General features: G+C 32.2%; 1 protein-coding gene across 2 annotated transcripts in view; it reads left to right on the forward strand.

The window, feature by feature from the left end:
- The window catches only part of LOC131851441 (phospholipid phosphatase 2-like), a 97,068-nt gene that overhangs the window by 11,439 nt on the left and 66,227 nt on the right, over window positions 1–19,402 (forward strand). The window contains exon 1 of one of the 2 annotated variants that reach the window (XM_059201941.1): window positions 9,512–9,819. The exons of the other annotated variant lie outside the window; for it this stretch is intronic. The gene's annotated coding sequence lies outside the window, so the exon portion shown is untranslated. Of the gene's footprint in view, window positions 1–9,511; window positions 9,820–19,402 lie in introns of those variants that run through there. 2 annotated transcript variants of the gene reach the window in all.

The raw sequence follows: 19,402 nt of genomic DNA on the forward strand, positions 1-19,402 counted from the left end.
ATATAAATTTCAGCTTTATTAAAATGACGTAAGTTTATTTATAAAATAGTATAGTTTAGGGGGGTCCGGCGGTGGGTTGGAACCACACTAAGGGTCTGGCAACGAGCAGAGCAAGTTATAATACTGTTACGAGCAATATGTGAAAAAATGGAGCATCTTAAAATAACGAATTTGATATAAAATTGTATACACCGTTGTTACCCAATATACGGTTTCAATGAGTCTGGTAGGATAAGGAACCAAGAAAACTGTCTGGCAATTTAGGAAACTCAGTTTGAGAGAACTATCAATAATATATATAAATTTCAGCTTTATTAAAATGACGTAAGTTTATTTCTAAAATAGTATAGTTTAGGGGGGTCCGGCGTGGGGTTGGAACCACACTAAGGGTCTGGCAATGAGCAGAGCAAGTTATAATAATGCTACGAACAATATATGAAAAAATGGAGCATCTTAAAATAAAGAATTTGATATGAAATTGTATACACCGTTGTTACCCAATATACGGTTTCAATGAGTCTGGTAGGATAAGGAACCAAGAAAACTGTCTGGCATTTTAGGAAAGTCAGTTTGAGAGAACTCTCAATAATATATATAAATTTCAGCTTTATTAAAATGACGTAAGTTTATTTCTAAAATAGTATAGTTTAGGGGGTCCGGCGGGGGGTTGGAACCACACTAAGTGTCTGGCAATGAACAGCGCAAGTTATAATAATGCTACGAACAATATATGAAAATATGGAGTTTCTTAAAATAACGAATTTGATATGATTTTTTTTACACCTTTGTTACCTGGTACCTGCCAAAGGAACCACGATCCAGGTTTCATATTTGGGGATCGTTCTTACCTGTGTTGGGGACATACATACAAGAACTTTCAGGTTTATTAAAATGACGTATGTCTGGCAGTCGTGGGCTCTTGCTCTATAACAAATGACTTGTGGCATCATAGCTATTGCATATAGTAGTAATATATGTACTGCCGGAGCATGTACACTTTCAGGTCGACCTCCACGCGGAACCTCTGGAAAGCATCAATAAAGTTAGTAACGAGTTTAACATATAGGACGTTAGAAGCGTTTTGTAACCAAACACAGTTTTATTAACCGCAAAGTTATTTGTAAATCAAACCACGAAAATATAACTTATTGCTTTATAATAACGTAACCACGGTAACGAATTCCTCATATCTACAAACTAGTGGCCTCGCCTGGTATATTTACTATTTGCGAGTGAAAGGCCCGTCAAAATCGATCCAGCCGTTTCAGACATCAGCCAAAACAGACAGACGATACTTTCTAAAATCATTACATTTTGCTGTAATTACCGTATATCCATCCCATACATTAATAAGAATAAACAGACAAAAATTACTAATTTATTTTATTTTGATGTAAGAATAATAAGTATGTATTTATATATATATTCGAAATTAAAAACAGACACTTCAATTTCATTTATTTATTTTGTACTAGCTGTTCCCGTGACTTCGTCCGTGAGGAATGTAACATTATTTTTCTAAAATAAAAGAAGCCTAAGTTACTCCTTATTACATCAGCTACCTGCCAAAAAAGTCCCTTCAAAATCAGTCCAGCCTTTTCAGAGATTAGCTGGAACAAACAGACAAATAGACAAAAAATGTTATTTTTCTGTATGTTCCGTATTTATATTCATATGCATGTAGTAAAAAACGATTATTTCAACATTACAAACAGACACTCCAATTTTATTTATATGTATAGATTAAATAAAGTAAGAAATGCAATAATATAATCTGTATATAGCCTATAAAAAACAAACCTGTTATGCCAAGGATAAAGTGAACAAAACCTCACAGGTCAATGTTCAGTTTCCTGTCAATCGTGCAACGTGATCCAGACCATTGTTGTTGAGCAATCTTCTTTGAATTATACCTCTTTGTATCCACCGTGAATTGTTTATGGGACTGTTGACTTTACCGCGTCCAGGCGCGTCCATTTTGTTTTTGTGGGCGCCATTTTTTAAATTCGAAATTCAAAATATCACGTACGGGCAGGAGCATTGTACACATTGAGGGGAATCTACGGATAGCGCGCGACAACACCGTTGCCTAGCGACGTGGTAGGACTAGAAAATAACAATCCTGTCACAGCGGACCGAATCCCTTGTTATCTGATATAACTTATTTTCTGTATATATTAATGATATTATACAACCTCTGTTAATAATTCAAGAATACACATTTATACAAAGCCACGACTGGACTCATCCTTTTACCGCCCTTTTCCTGCCACTGCCTGTACCAGACGAACACTCAATATACAAATATTGCGACCCAATCACAGCCGCTAAATTGGTGACCACGACATGATCTGGAACACGCAACCTTCTGATATATATAATGCTACGTTTACATTCAGCCGCTTCCCCTGCCACTCGCGCTGCCGGAAATATTGCCTGAATGTAATAGGGCTGAATGTAAAAACACGCTGCCACTCGCGCTGCCAGTCCTTTGACTCGCTCACGAAAAACCGACAATCGAGGGAGCGCTGGGCAGCGCGAGTGGCAGCGCCAATGGCATGGGAAGTGTTTACACTCTCGCGCTTCTCACTTCCGTGCTCACTTCCCTGCCCTCTCGGGCTGAGTGTAAATTGGGCATAAGGTGGGGGCATCATGGAAGGCCATGGTCCTTTGAAGGCCAACTATGAAAAAGTACTAGTTATTGTCAGGTGATAACAAATTCCTTCCACTCATATTAAGCTTTATCAAACTTAAGTACATAGACGCGACGGCGAGTCGCTCGAGTCGTTATTTTGTAAGTAAGGTTCGTCGATTCATAGACTTCGGTCGTCGATGACAAAATTGTAATTCGCGCGCACAGCAAAAAGTAAGTTTTCATGAAAATAACATATTTTTATTACATTTTTTTTACTGAAAATTGTCATATTGGATTGGTTATGGTACTAAATAAGAAAAAAAATAATTTTACCTCGATTTCAGCTAAAATATCGGTAGTTTTCCTATGAAAGCCGTTTGTTCCTTATAAGGCCAATTAAAATTTTGACGATTGGCCTTACTAGGGTGCAATGCCTTACAGGGAACATTTACAAATCATAAAACTAAACATATTTTTTAGTTATAAATACAGTACGCATTTGTCTATTACTATATTTATTAAAAGAAAAAGTTAGTTAAGATGATAAATGTCAGTTTGGAATTTTTAGGAACAGTTTGGCCTTACAAAGAACGGCCAATAAGAAGGCCATTGTAGGCAAATATTTTTTGACAATATCATTTTAAAACGCATTGGCAATTTATTTTTTATTGATGTAATACTTATTTTTATAATTTTTAACTAATTTGTTAGTTATACGATGGTGTTTAAGGAATGTTTATTGATTTTTTTAAAGAAAATTTGAATTGTTGAACATTTAATTTTTCGTTGAAATGAAAGATATTTTAATATAGTGTCACAAAGTTTAATAAAGAGTTTAATAAAAGTTAAGATTAATAAATAGTGATTCCATATGGAATAAAATGAAGCAGTATATATGTTACATAATGAATCAAAGTATTAATTAATAATTAATTTCTTTCATTTATCCAGTAAATAAAGTAATAAAAAGTAATTATTCGTTAAGGTCTAAGGCCTTCCATAGTTCACCCACCTTGTGTATACAGCTTTCGCTGCATTATTAAGTTTATAGTAGACTTTGTACGCGCGACTTCGTCCGCGTGGATATTAACTTTATTTTTCTAAAATAAAAGAAGCGTAAGTTACTCCTTTTTACATCAGATACCTGCCAACAAAAGTCCCGTGAAAATCGGTCCAACCATTTCAGAGATTAGCCGGAACAAACAGACAGACAGACAAAATTAAAAAAAAAATGTTATTTTGGTGTGTTTACCGTATTTATAGTAATATGCATGTAGTAAAAAATGGCTTTTTGAATATTACAAACAGACACTCCAATTTTATTTATATGTATAGATGCATAGATTACTTAATAGTAGTTTAGTTTATTCTAGTACTAACTACAAGGTTTCATCCGCTTGAAATTTATAGCCTATATATTATTCTGATGTATAAGCTATAATACTGTAAAGTTCCATCAAAATACGTTCAGTAGTTTTTGCATGAAAGAGTAGCAAACATCCATCCATACTCACAAACTTTCGCGAATATATCATTACTTATATGGTATGGACGAACGCACTACGTTAGCACGTAGGTACGTAATAATGATTAACACTTGTACTAATATTTGTATTAAACTGCCAGACTGTTAATTTAGTAAATATTTATCTATGTAAATATTCTGTAACATTGTAATATGAAGAATTTACAGTATTTTTTACTGTGTATTTTATAGTACTTAATGTATATTTTTTTATTGTATATCGTATAAAATCACGTGAGTTGATTCTGCCAGATAAAATTAGACTTAGGGTATATAAGTTACTAGCTGTGTCCGCGACTTTACGCGCAATGTCATACAAAGATGCAATGGTCAGCTAGTGCGGTTACAAAATGTATAAGAATTTTACTAATAATAATAACCTCAGGACAATTCACACAGCGCCATCTAGACCCAAGTTAAACTAGTTAAAGCTGGTATTACGAGTACTATATTTTTTTCGTAAATAAATATATTTTATACATAGAAAACAGCCAGACCGATACAAACAAACATACTGATGAATATAAATGTTTGTGCCGTGCGAGGAATCGAACCTGCGACCATCGGAAGTAAGGCGGTGTACTAAACCGCTAGACCACCAAGGCCGTCATAATATTTTACAACTGGTGTTTTTAAAATTTTGCGTGATCAGACAAACAAACAAATTCTATAATATATAAGTATGGAATGTTAGTATACATAGATTTTATCATTATGAAACCAAGTATAACTAACTTGGCGTGTGTGATACCTCTCGAGTTACTTTCTCTGGTGTGAAGCATTAGAAAAGCAGTCATAATGCCATGACATATATATTTATATATTATTAATATATGTCTACCACTAGTAAATGCAATTATAGTAGGATCGTAATTTTTTTTAATAAAATATATTCTATGAGTGTATTTTTGTTGTGCGACATTCTTTTAATATTTACTTAAAAAAATCCAAACCTTTTATTAATATATTCATTTTGAAAAGCTAACAATACGATAGTAAAATGACATTTAAAAAATTATAACAATATGTTTTTTTAAATCTTAGATAAAAATAAGACTTGTATCAAAATATAGACAGGTTCCCAGCTACATAGTATATGTTATGTGTTGATAATGTAGTTTTAGTATATATATAGGTGGATTTTTTAAAAATCGGTTTAGTATTTTTCAAGTTTATACATTACTACCGGTACGCCGCTGTATCACGCACTTATGGGAATCATAAATAATTTGAAAATAAAAAAAACTGATCATGTTTCTATTCATTTATCATAAAAAAATAATAAAATTTGATAGCCTCGGTGGCCTAGTGTTGTACCATACCGCTTTACTATCCGATGGTCGCGGATTCGATTCCTCGGATGGTATAAACATTTGTATTCATGACAAAGTATGATTGTTTGTATTCGTCTGTGTGTTAACTTTTTTTTATTATTAATAATTATTTACAAAAAAAATGTATATCTGTTGTATAGTACCCATAACACAAGCTCTGTTTAGCTTGGCACTAGATAGCGTTGTGTGAATTATCCTAAAACTCGTTATACTAAAATTTAATAACTAAATTAGTAGTGAGGTAGGTAGGTATATTTTGATTTAATCTACAAACTAAGAGTTAAATCTCTCGTCTTTATAATGTTGGTTTAGTCAGAACTGCGTGACTAGTTGTATTAAATACTTTATCCGTTAATTAAGATAACCAGTTTGCCGTGATTATAGTCATTAACTTCTATATAAATTGTATAATTAATTCAAGAGTTTATCATGTAACATGTTTAAGAATTAATCATATGTATATAGACATATATGTTGGTTATCTACGTTGTCTGAGCTTGTTTCAATATAATAATAACCTAGGACAATCATAACAGCGCCGTCTAGTCCCAAGCTGAAGAGAGCTTGTGTTATGGGTACTAGACAACTGATAGATGGAAACATTTTTTTTAATATTTTATATAGAAAACACCCAGACCGATAAAACCAATAATACTTAATGCAAATGTTTGCACCATGCGAGGAATCGAACCGGCGAGCATCGGAAGTAAAGCGGAGTGCTAAACCGCTAAACCATTGATATCGTCGAAAGAAAAATCGCTTGTATATGTACTTACTACTAGCTGTAGCCGCGACTTTGTCCGCATCGATTTTAAGTAGGTATACTTTACTAAAATTAAAGAATTTTTCTAAATAAAAGTACTTAGCCTAAGTTACTCCTTATTACACCAGCTACCTGCTAATAAAAGGCCCGTGAAAATCGGTCCAGCCATTTCAGAGATAAGCCGGAACAAACAAAAATTGTAAAAAATGATATTTTGGTGTATGTACTGTATTTATATTCATATGCATGTAGTAAAAAACGGTTATTTCAATATTACAAACAGACACACCAATTTTATTTATATGTATATATTTCGTGTATGTACTACTATACTATCGATATTACAACCACTGGGGAGTTAGTCAGAAATGCACATCGAGCTTTTGGTTTGCCGATAAAATTTGAACTCTTGACCTTATGATCTAACTCCGGGTAGTAGAATCACTAGACCACGATGCTCGTATTGAATACTATTATAAACTCCATGCTGACTGGCGCCATTTAATATATTACAATAGCTTACTCATCATCAAATATCATCTTGATTTCCAAGTACCTAGCACCATAACTGACTATGAATCACATACAGATTGAATGACTACATCATCAGCCAACTTTAACACGTTAAAGACCACATGCCCACCGGTGGGTGACTCCATGACAATATAACCGGCCCGCGTGCTAACGGGTGGGCATACGACATGTTTTACCTGGTACACCTGTGGGCATCATTTAAATTTCAATTTATATACAGTAGTTGGACTTGTTAATATTTGCTGTTCCCGCAACTTCGTCCGCGTGGAGTATAATTTTATTTTTCTAAAAGAAAAGTAGCCTAAGTTACTCCTTATTACATTGGCTACCTGCCAAAAAAAGTCCCCTCAAAATCAGTCCAGCAATTTTAGAGATTAGCCGAAACAAACAGACAGACGTACATAAGTTGTAAAAAATATTATTTTAGTGAATGTGTATTTATATTCATATGCATGTAATAAAAAAACGGTTGTTTCAATATTACAAACAGACACTCCAATGTATATATTTATTTTTTTATTTATTTTTTTTTAATTCGGAATTACATCCATATAGTGTTAGTAAAAAACTTATAAAACTATGTTAGTAACCTATAACATACAGGGATACATATAATTCATATATCTGTGTCCACGTCCAGAAGCACTGGGTCCACAATGCAACGTTATCCAGTGCCTCTGGAGCGGACAATCAGGTATATTAGCAACAGTTTTTAGGATGCTGTTTGAGCTCCCCCGAATTCTGGACATCAGTGATGCAGCTCTTTTACGCATTATGGCTTGAAATCCATCTACCCGCGCTGCTGCAAACATCTCTGATATATAACAGTATTTTTTTATTTTAGTTTGTATTACAGACAGACAGATATATAATGTTATTTTGGTATATGTATCGTATATACATATATTCATATGCATGTAGTAAAAAAACGGTTATTTCAATATTACAAACAGACACTCCAATTTTATTTATATATATAGATGTATAGATGACATATTCTCACGTAATTAACAATAAAAAAATGCTAGTAATATGAATTAATGAAACTATTGCTGGCAATGTACCATGTCAGGTTGATCTCCACGTGGTTCCCCCTGGAAACCATCGTGATAAATTCCTGATGAATTTGTCACGATGGGCTAACTGACCTGACCTCATGCTCATCTTATCATCCTCCACTGGTGCCCCGCCAGCGTATACCGTTACCGCAGGGGGGTGCACCATTCCATTATCATCCATTAAAAAAAACACTTATTATTATAAATATCCTGAAAACCAATCTTAATAATATAGAAAACGTTACAATTAACATTTATAATTTTCATTATTAGGCGAAGGCTAACACGCTAAGTTAATATCCTAACATCAACTTCAAATTATAAAATGTTTATTCATATAGCATGCTAGCTTTTGCTCGCGGCTTCGCTCGCGTTATATTATCCCCTTAGGGGTGGAATTTTAGTTAGTAGCTTTATGCATGCAAAGTCTCAGCCCGATCGGTTTAATATTGAAAAGTTTCATATAAACTTTCATCCCCTATTTTATCCTTTGGGGTAGAATTAATCAAAATCCTTTCTTAGCGGATGCCTACGTCATAACATCTACCTGCATGCCAAATTTCAGCCCGCTCCGTCCAGTGGTTTGGGCTGTGCGTTGATAGATCACTATGTCAGTCACCTTTGAGTTATATATATTTAGATTTTAGTCACTAAAAATATTAACACTAAAAATTTAATTTCATAAGTTAAGTTATTTGTGTTAATATTTTTTAATTGAGAAGAACTCGCGAACAAGTAAAGAAACTTAATAAATGTGTTTTTTTTAAGTTAACATTATTTACTTATTTAAGTGTCACACAGACCATCTAGACCCAAGTTAAGCTAGCTAAATTTTGTGTTATGAGTACTAGATAGCTGATACAAATAGATGTTTTCCGTAATACATACTAAAAATTCAATTGAGAAGAACTGGCGAAAGAAACAACACGAAGAAGCGAAGAAACTCAACTGATTGGTTTTTTTTTAAGTTAGTTAGCATTATTTACTTATGTTCTCATGTTAACTGAAAATCCTTGTATGTACACCTATTAGCACACACGTCTGTCATTTTAGTTATTGTTTAGTGTGTAGATAATAAATTTGCTCAGTAAATATGTTAACAGAATATTATTAATCGTCGGAAATACCGTGCAATCTATATTGAGATCCATCAATACTTCAGTCAGACGTTCGATTACTATAACGACGAGGTAATGGATCACAATATTTATTCAACGTAAAGCCTTCGTTTTAGTACAAATGGTAGACTGGTAGCGCCATCTCTGAACGAGTAGTAGATATGTGATTGACAACGCCATCTAGTAACAAGTAGTGGTATTAAGTGCCGTTAAATCATAACATTTTGATCTAATTAATCGGTAAAATCTATTCTAATAAAAAATATTATTATATGTCAAAAATGTAGTAAATATGTTTTATATCAATGTAAATAAACTTAATAAAAATGTTGATGTGAAAAGTTGCACCGTTCAGAAATTTAAATTTATTGCAAATAAAATTCATCCCGTCAAGTGATTAAATGTTAGTATCCGTTGTCACTGGCATGATTTAGAGCTTAGGTACGCATGACTCCTACCTACCTCTAATTTTTTCATTCGCGATGTCTCCCAGGTCCCGTGTGAGAAACGCATCAGTACTCGAGTCGAAACTCCGTACGTCCGTTCTAACAACAAGCCAGTTGTCGGTTGCACAGCGCTGTTTACGAACGCATTATTGGTTCCAGCGCTTTGAATTTCAAATACGCGAACGAACGTTCGATATTCGAAATACAAATTTTGTTTTAAATTCATTTTAATTTTCGAACAGAGAAGTTTTATATTTGTTTTTAATTGTGCCTGTGTTTGTGAAGTGAAATAAACATTATCAATCGGTTTTACTTTTAAAAATTGGATTTTAAAATAATGCCCAATATTGTACACGCAGCGATTTTATTTATACGACTGAAAAGTCGATAAAGTCGAACTTTTTTGGTGAGTTTATATCTGTAATAATAAATAGGTACTTAATTAATTTATGTTTTTTTGGCTAATAGATATAAAATTAAAAAAAAAACTAAAATATATTTTTTTATTCTAACCATAGATTCATAGCTAAGCTAATAAATAATTTAAATTAATAAGTTCAAAATAGTATATATTACAATTTTTGTCTTACTTTGTTATCAATATAAAAGAACATAAACAAACAATCAATAATAATGTAAACTATAATAATAAACAATTATACATTATCTTACGTGGTTATAGCATGGGAATGTTAAATATAAGATTATATTTTTATCATATTTAAACTGATAATAAGTTAAATTTCGTAGAGGTTATGTAAATTTGAATGCACTTTAAATTATTTTTAGTGCCCATTAGAATATTATGACAATGATTCATAAAAAAATAATGACAGTTTAATGTTCACTCAACTACAAGGAGTTACTTCAATTAATTAATTGTTTTGCATCAGTAATTAAGTAATCACTAATTACATGCTAAATCAAAGTAGGTGTCCAGAGCCAAAATTTATTGCTATTAATTATTTAAATTGTAAACTTACTTAAATATTTAAAAAAATGCAATTAATAACATAAAATGCTGCAGTTAATAACAATATCCATGATTCTTCTGTAAATTAAAAATATACAAGTATAATAAAAAAAAAAGCTTTTTATTATAGTCACATACAATACTAATAAAATAATTATCTGAAAAAGAAAAAAACAAACATAGTTGACATATATTTACTGTAGTTGCTTAAATAAAAAAAAATGGCGTGTATAGATTTAGTCGTAGTACCTACTTATATTTTAATTAGGTGTAAGAATAATGAATAAGAAAAAAATAATTTAGGTCGCCATTAATCTGTCGCCAATTAGAACTTGCGACCATCCGTAGTAAGGGGTTGTGCCAAACCGCTAGATCACCGAGCCGTAAAAGATTATTAGATTACGAAAAAAAGATAAAGTTCTCGTGGACTATTGACTGCCGCCGCCCAATATAAAAATGTGCGTTATCAGGGTGCAATGTTTATTTGCGTGTCTCACCTTATCGCGCGCCTTGACCCCGGTTAACAACATGACCACAGATACTATAGTTAAACCTAACGGACGTTTTGATCGACTACCGTGTAGTTCCGCATACGACGTTATCAAAAAGATCAACAAAACATAAAAATATGCAAAATCTGAACATTATTATATTTGAATTAAAAATAAATATATTAATATGGTAGTAGTTGGATGTTTGTTACTCTTTCATACAAAAACTATTGAACGCATTTTGATGAAATTTTACAGTAATATAGCTTACGCATCGGAATCACATTTTTTATTGAAATTTAACGTGGTAGATTACGTATTAAGTAAGTATTAACGATTACCTAATATATATAAAATATAATATAATACATAAGTATTTATATAGTCATAACTTAGCATACATATCCATAGCTCCAGAGAAACACATTAAACAATTTAAACTTTTGACATAACAAATAGCGGCTGAAATGAAATGAATAGTATATGAAGTAGTTCTTATACTCGTATTATAATATTATATTGTAGAGTAGATTTGTTTGCTTGAACACGCTAATCTCAAGAACTACTGGTTCGAATTAAAAAAATATTTTTGTGTTAGATAGTTCATTTCTTGTTCATCGACTTTACAATCGGCTTTATAACACTACGCTACGACCAATAACGCGAAGCCTCAGTGAAAAATGTTCCAAAAACGGGGAAAAATACGTGCTGTGCGAACGAAGTCGTAGGCGCAGCTAGTATATATATAAACTCAATTAGGGGAAAAGGGATTGTTAGTAATGTGGACTAAAAACCATATTGATAGCAATGTACCATGTCACTTTGACCTACACGCAGGCGGCTGCATCATTCCATTATCATCCATAAAAAATATTTGCATATTACAACAAGAAAAGCAGGAGCATACAAATTCAAACATTTGCTTCGGCTTTTCCCGTGCGAAACCGCTAATCTATACATAAAAATAAAATTGGTGTGTCTGTTTGTAATATTGAAATAACGATTATTTACTACATGCATATGAATATATATACGGTATATACCAAAATATGTTTTTTTATAATTTTTGTCTGTCTGTCTGTCGGTCTGTTTGTTCCCGCTAATCTCTGAAATGGCTGGACCGATTTTGACGGGACTTTCTTTGGCAGGTAGCCGAAAAGGAGTAACTTAGGCTACTTTTATTTTAGAAAAATAAAGTTAAATTCCACGTGGACGAAGTCGCGATAACAGCTAGTCTATACTAATATAAAGCTGAAGAGTTTAAACGCGTCAATCTCAAGAACTACTGGTTGAAATTGAAAAATTATTTTTGTGTTGGATAGTCCTTTTGTCCGCTTCAAACTATATAACATTACGCTATGACCAATAGGAGCGGAGCTGCAATGAAAAATATAGCAAAAGGTGCGGAAATGAAAACGCAGACGAAGTTACTCGGGTCAGCTAGTCGTTTATAAAAAAAAACAATAAGAAACCTTGTTAGTTTTTTTTTAATTACCAAAGGGGACAAACGAGTATGCGGCTCACCTGATGGTAAGTGATTACCGCCGCCCATGAGCACCCGCAACACCAGGGGAATTGCAAGTACGTTGTCGGCCTTTTAAAAAGGAATAAGCTCTTTTCTTGAAGGTTTCAATATCGTATCGGTTCGGAAATACCATTGCTGGAAGGTGATTCCACAATGTGGTTGTGCGGGGCAAAAAGTTTCTAGAAAAGTAGCAGATCTGGCGAAAGTTTAAAGTGTTAATTTCTTTAAACGTTACTCGTGATTGCCGGTCATAATCGGCGGTTCTATGAATTAATGTACTGGTTTATTGTAATACATCATATATGATATACAGTTATCAAATAATTAACACCTAGTGTTATTTAAATTATAGGCAATTACAATCTCGATAGAAAACATTCCATTACGAACATTATGACTTAACCCTTAATTCGAACGAGACTTTTGTAGCAAAACAAACTGTTTTTTTTAGTGGTCATATTTTTGGATTTGAAGTAGGTAAGTACAGGAAAAGTACTAAAATTTGTGCTGTACAGTTTTTGATAAAACACATGTCCGTCACAGCGGATATTGTACGTATTTTTCTCAAAACTATATAGTTCAGTAGATTTCTTTAAATTAGTTGTTCGTTACACTGGACACTATCGAATTAAGGATTAATAATAATAGTACATATATATACATAATACATAATTAAATTATAATACAAACTTTATATATTAGTGCTATTTAGTTTTTTACGTCATTTTTTAAGTCTATAAAAGGTATGTAATTGAATTATTAAATTATTATAGAGTAATAAATTATATCACCATCGGAGGGCACCACAAAGTATGAGTGCATAAGGATTTCTATACTGATTGTCGCATGCCTTCTCCTTGTTAATGTGTATTTATTTAAAACAACAATACACAAGCTTCTCGCTCATTCTTATTGTGATGAGTCTGTGTTCCGAATGAGTGGTAGAATAAAATAATATAATTTATTTTATTTCTCTACTTCACTGGTTTTGAAAGAACGATTTTCTTTAGAAAAATCAATATTTATTAATTTATTTTAACTCTATTTAAAATAAATTAATAAATATTGTAATCTATCTTACAATATTTATTAATTTATTTTAACTTAAGATCCCTTACAGAACCGTACATCCCTAATCTCAAACCCGATCTGTAAACTAAACTAGAGGCCTTTGACATTCGGTAGAACAATAAAATGTAAACGCGATTTTATTGTTTTTCCCTTAGACTTCAAATAAAACAGTTTTTGTCGCGTGGGCGAGGAAGTCGTTACTTTTTTTTATTGTTTTTTATCGGTCAAGTATACACATATAATTTTTTTTATTGGTATCGGGCAAAGGAAATGTACGTTACGAAATTTAGTAATACACGTGACTATTGCGAAAAATAATATAAACTTATATTAAATCCGCTTCCGGTTTTGATTACAATAACATAAAAAATTACAGCTTTCACTTAGGTATTTCCGGCACTTCTGTCTATATTTCTAAATCTTTTCTAAATCTTGGCCTAAGATTTTCGTGACTAAGAAAATGGTCATGAGTTTAGGCTGACATCATAAATTTTGTGTCTACCTGATTTCCCGGTAATGAAAGCACCGTTAACAAATTCTGGCTGACACCTAAAAACTTTGTGTTTTCACTAACTGACACTCCGGTAATGAAATCACCGTTAACAAACCAAACTGTCTGAGATACAACGGTAGACTAACCTTCAGCAAAGTTGTATTCACTTAAAGGTAGCAGAATGTATACGTGTCAGGTACTTTCACGATGTACTAAATACGTGTTTTTGATTTGTTATAAACATTAAGGTATGATGGAAATAACGTACCAAACGAAAAGAAAAGAAAGTCTCTGACTATCCCATCTGGTATTACAGTCGTGAATATAAAGTCAATCATTACGAACCAAACTGTTAATACATACCTATCCGCCATTAAAATTTCATCACATAAAATTAGTCATTAAGATACCAAACTAACACAATTATTCATAGTAACACACTTGAATGTGTGGCCACTTGATGTTGATGTAAATTAACACTAATTAGGCCATGCGGCTTTGGTTACACTCTCATATAAATGCTGTTAATGCAATTTTACGGCCATTTTGTTTGTCATGCACTAAACACTCGAGGGAAACTGTACTAAGTCACCTATATAGATACTAAACTTAATTTTATAACTTTGTACGAATTTATTAAATTTACTATGTTCTCGGCAATTGTAACAGAAAATATTGAAATATGTACTTAACTACTACAACTACTAATTGAAATACTTAACTTTGTTTTACTTGCATTTTTGCAGCCATACAACTGCGCTTATGTAGGTATATTTCAGTTTCAAGATCAACATAATTGTTAAAATGTTAGCCTTTGCTACTCAGCACTAACAGAAAAATGTCATTACTAATAAAAACACAGATAATAAAATATATAGAAAATGAAATAAGTTTGTCATAGACAAATTGTGTTTAACTTTTGATCTTCACACTCAAGACAACAATAGAAAATATATATATAACATATCAGCTGCAATACCTAAATGAAAAATATTTGAATCGGTAATTCAGCTTTTTAGCACACAGAAACACTTATGTTGTTTAGACATTTTCAATAAAAACGTTCTAAATCTACGTAAGAATTATATATTAATACTAAAGTATTAGTATAAAGTATTAATAACAACAATAATATATTTATTCGGACAATAAGATCCATTTGACTTTAAGGGGGTCTTCCTATGTGACGGCCTGTTTTTTAGGGATATTTTAGGATTTTTTTTCTACGACCAGTAAATATTTAGAGCTTCAAGTTTTTTATCATTTATTAACACATATTTGGACAGTATAAATATAAAATTTCAGCTAAAAATATTCAGTCAAACTAGAGTTACAGCGCTCTGAACACCCCCGCCTCGAAAAAAAGAGCTCCCACTTCCTCCACGATTCCGGCTGATCGGCTTATCTGAAAAAAAAAAAAAAAAAAAAACGGCGTTTTAATTTGTAGGCTTAAAAGCACGGAATGACCTATAATCAAATGAATATAAAAAAAATTGGATTTTTGATAGACATTTGAAATAAAAGTTGCAAAGTAGGCGTTTTTTTTTTTTTTTGTTTTTTGCTATAAAAAAATCGAAGTTTTGAAAATTTTCGATTGATAATAGTTCATTCCATGCGTTTACATATATTGAGTGTGCCCTGTAAATTTCAAGTAATTCGGTCCAGCCGTTTCTGAGATACAATGGAGGAAAGTTTGAAAAACACAGTTTTGAGAAAAACGCGTTTAAAGTTTCAAGTCCGTTAAAAACTATTAAAATATCAACTTACTCTCAATCGGCGATGCCTGGTCCATAGAGTATTCCTTCCTCTTCCTCGTGAAACTCTTTTAAAGCAGATTGTTCAGCTCTTGAGTCAATCCTGGCTTGTTTAACGACATCACTTACGCGCCGCTCAGAGCGTAAGATTCGCTTTTCATCCCGTTTCTCAACATACGCTTGGGCTTCACGACCAACAGGGCATCCCATAATCGACATAACTTTTAAAATACCTTCAAAAACCTTCATTAAAGATAATAACTGCTAAGTAGCTAGCAATTTCAACAACTTTGGGACCAGAATGAAGATGTTTAGGAGCGAAAGTCCAAATCACACTCACACGATAAAATAATTTTAAAGCCTAGGCCTCGGAAACTTGATCGCGAAATAGACACGTCACTTTTACAAGTTTTACATATAACTATTTCAGAGATTGCAGCAAATACAGAAACAAACTCCAAAATGCAATATGCGAAATTCGAAGCGATGGGAACATTCATGTTCATGTTATTTTTAAGTTTTTTGGCCGAAGCTGATGTAAATACCGTATCATTTTGGTGGGTAAAACGGTTTCCACTAAACTTTCTTTTTTTACTACGACCAGGATGAACATTTCCACTCGTACTTCCTTTCCGTCCACTCATTATGAAAAAAAATAATTTGTAGCTGTTGCTCTCTTCGAAGTTCAACCAAGACTAAAATAACTTCGGTAAAATATTATAACAATAGAAATTTCTGTTTAAGTCTGTAGAAACGTGTCTAAACTTGTATAAACAAATATATTAATAAAAGGGAGGCCAGGTATAAAGCCGACGGTACACAATAGGCCCGGTCTCTAACTGCCAACTCACCGCTCCGAACCGCTCTTTCTTTTACCTGCTGTATCTTTAAAACGACTTCGAATTTTCTAAAATCGCTTTACTACCGTATTCTAGACATGTTAAGGGAGCAATTTATGAAAAAAAAAAAATCGATTTTTTCAACCCATCACATAGGAAGACCCCCTTAAGGTATGTCAGCTTTTAGTTCACTTTTTATTTAATCATGAAATTTTTCATTGACATCTATACTCGGCAATGGAAGTCGGACATTTGTAGATAATAGAAACAGTATCTTCAATTTAGCGGAACCGCAGATGCAGTTATGCATTACAATGATCATAGCAAACAAATGATGTACAGGTATGTCTGAAGATATTTAAGTATTCTGTTCTTAAAGTATCTGTGAAAGTGACTCAGTGAAAAGTAAAATTATTGGCGCCAAAACTTTATGGCCATATTTTGAATTTCGAATCTTAATACCAGACGTTAATAATTTTTTTGCTTAATATATTTACAATATCAATATAGAAATTGTGACCATAGAATATATTTTGTAATCTTTACACAGTATAAAATTAAGGTGCTTTCGCTGTCTGTTCGCTTAGATCTTTTATACTACGCAACGGATTTTAATGCAGTTTTTAGCAATAGATATAGTAATTCAAGAGGAAGGTTTATATATTATGTATACCCGTGTGAAGGCATGGCGGGAAGCTAGTATACTATAATTACGAAAGTGAGTACAAAAGTAGTGAAGTAATAAATAGTTGCATAAAATGCATTACAATGGATGTTATTTAAATATTTAATAGCCATAAATAATAAAAAGAAAGAAATCTACTCATTTGTGAAACCATAGATAAAAGGTCATTGAACCTAACCCCTAACTAACGATGATATAATAGGCCGTCAATTTATTCCAATGGAAGCAAGAAAAATCGGTATGAATGCGTTTACTCAACTAAATTGGTACAAATGGCCCATCTGACGTCCTTCCACACCATTAGATGTAATGATTGCTCCACGTCCATCATCTTACTTTTCCCGCCTTTTTGTACCCTCCGGAGGGAATGCACTTTGTTGCCAGAGTCGAATTCAGGATTCATTTATTTAAATTACGCGTTTTCACCCGCGTTAAATCTCAGTATATATATTTTAATAAAAAATATAGCCTATGTAATTGATATTCTGATGCGGAAGCTATATCACTGTAAAGTTCCATCAAAATCCGTTCAGTAGTTTTCGCGTGAAAGAGTAATAAACATTAATACTTACAAACTTTCACGTTTATAATTTTATTAAGATGTTTTCTATACTTTATTATTTATTTCAACAAATGTATAATATTCACTTGGAATATCAGACATGGTTTAAAATATCTTTTTAGATAACTAAGTAACCAAGAATAGATAAATAATTTTAGCTATTTTCTGTACATATTCATATATTACCTATACATATTACAGCCTAAAAATATAACGTATTTTCTGAAATTCCCACAGATACAAAAACAACTGAACTCAATGATTGTTAAATTATTTAAAATTAATTATGACACTAGTGTTTTTGTGTTTCAATTTTATATTTTTGTTTCAAAATGATCCTTGAATATGGTTCAAAATCTTTTATTGAATTATTTTTATTGCTCCAGTATTTGTACAATTGAATTGAGTTGTACAATTGAATATTTTAGTTATTACTGTCATTACTGTATGTTTCATCGTAAATTCGAAATTTACCTGCGTAATTACCGGTTATACATACGTACTACAGTATATAATACGCACAATATATAAAGGAAAAAGATAAGTACGTACGTATATATATGAGTACATAATAATTTCATTTATTTTGTACAAAAGTGGTATTGTTTACAATGTTATATTTATTACTAACTACTCGCCCCGGCCTCGCCCGTGTGTACATGTATTATACATATAAACCTTCCTCTAGAATCACTCTATTTATTAAAAAAACCGCTTCAAAATCCGTTGCGTAGTTTTAAAGATTTAAGCATACGTAGGGACGGACAGATAGTGATTTTGTTTTATACTATGTAATAACTACTGATTTCGTTCGGATGCATTATAAACTTTGAACTTCTGGACTTGTTCTGTATAACACACATGTATTATACATATAAAATTTCCGGTTCTATCACTCTATCTATTGCTGAAAACCGCATTAAAATTGTTGAGTAATAGCGACTTCATTTTATACTATGTAAAGATATCTGAAAGTATCTGGTAATCCAAATTATTCAAGATTACGATTTAAACTTTTAACAGTGACCCAGAAATCTTGAACTGCCGTACTTGAGATGGGATGAAACCGGGTTATGGAGATTAAACATCATGAATTTTGAACCTGTGCCAAGGTCTATCGTTGCTTTTATAACCTAGGAGGGTAACTTTGCCTTATTCGGACTATATTAAAAAAATAATTTTCTCTATGAAACAATGTTTTAGTAACTTTTTTAAATTTAATAAAGACACAGGGATTGCTTCAATTTTAACTCAAGTTTGTCTATTACTTTATTATATTGAATTTTTAATAAATAGGTAGATTGAGGAACTGCCTTAGTAATTTTTAATAATGTTTTTTTTTAACTTTTCATCATTCTAACTTAACTTTATCCAATTTTGTAAAATTTGAACAGGTAAATAATGGTAATAGGATTGTGACCAGGGTACTATGACTCTCGATTTAACTTGTAACTAACTGTATCTAGAGCAGATTCTGAAACTAACCTATTTGTTAACCTACAATATTACCTATTTTTGTATAAAATTACATTAGAATCCATTCGGTCTGTAGTCGATAGTATGAATGGTCAGTATGCGTGATTTAATCAAACAAAA

The sequence above is a fragment of the Achroia grisella genome, unplaced genomic scaffold (assembly GCF_030625045.1).
Source record: "Achroia grisella isolate CSIRO2021 unplaced genomic scaffold, CSIRO_AGI_Agris_v1 utg783, whole genome shotgun sequence".
Lineage (NCBI taxonomy): Eukaryota > Metazoa > Arthropoda > Insecta > Lepidoptera > Pyralidae > Achroia > Achroia grisella.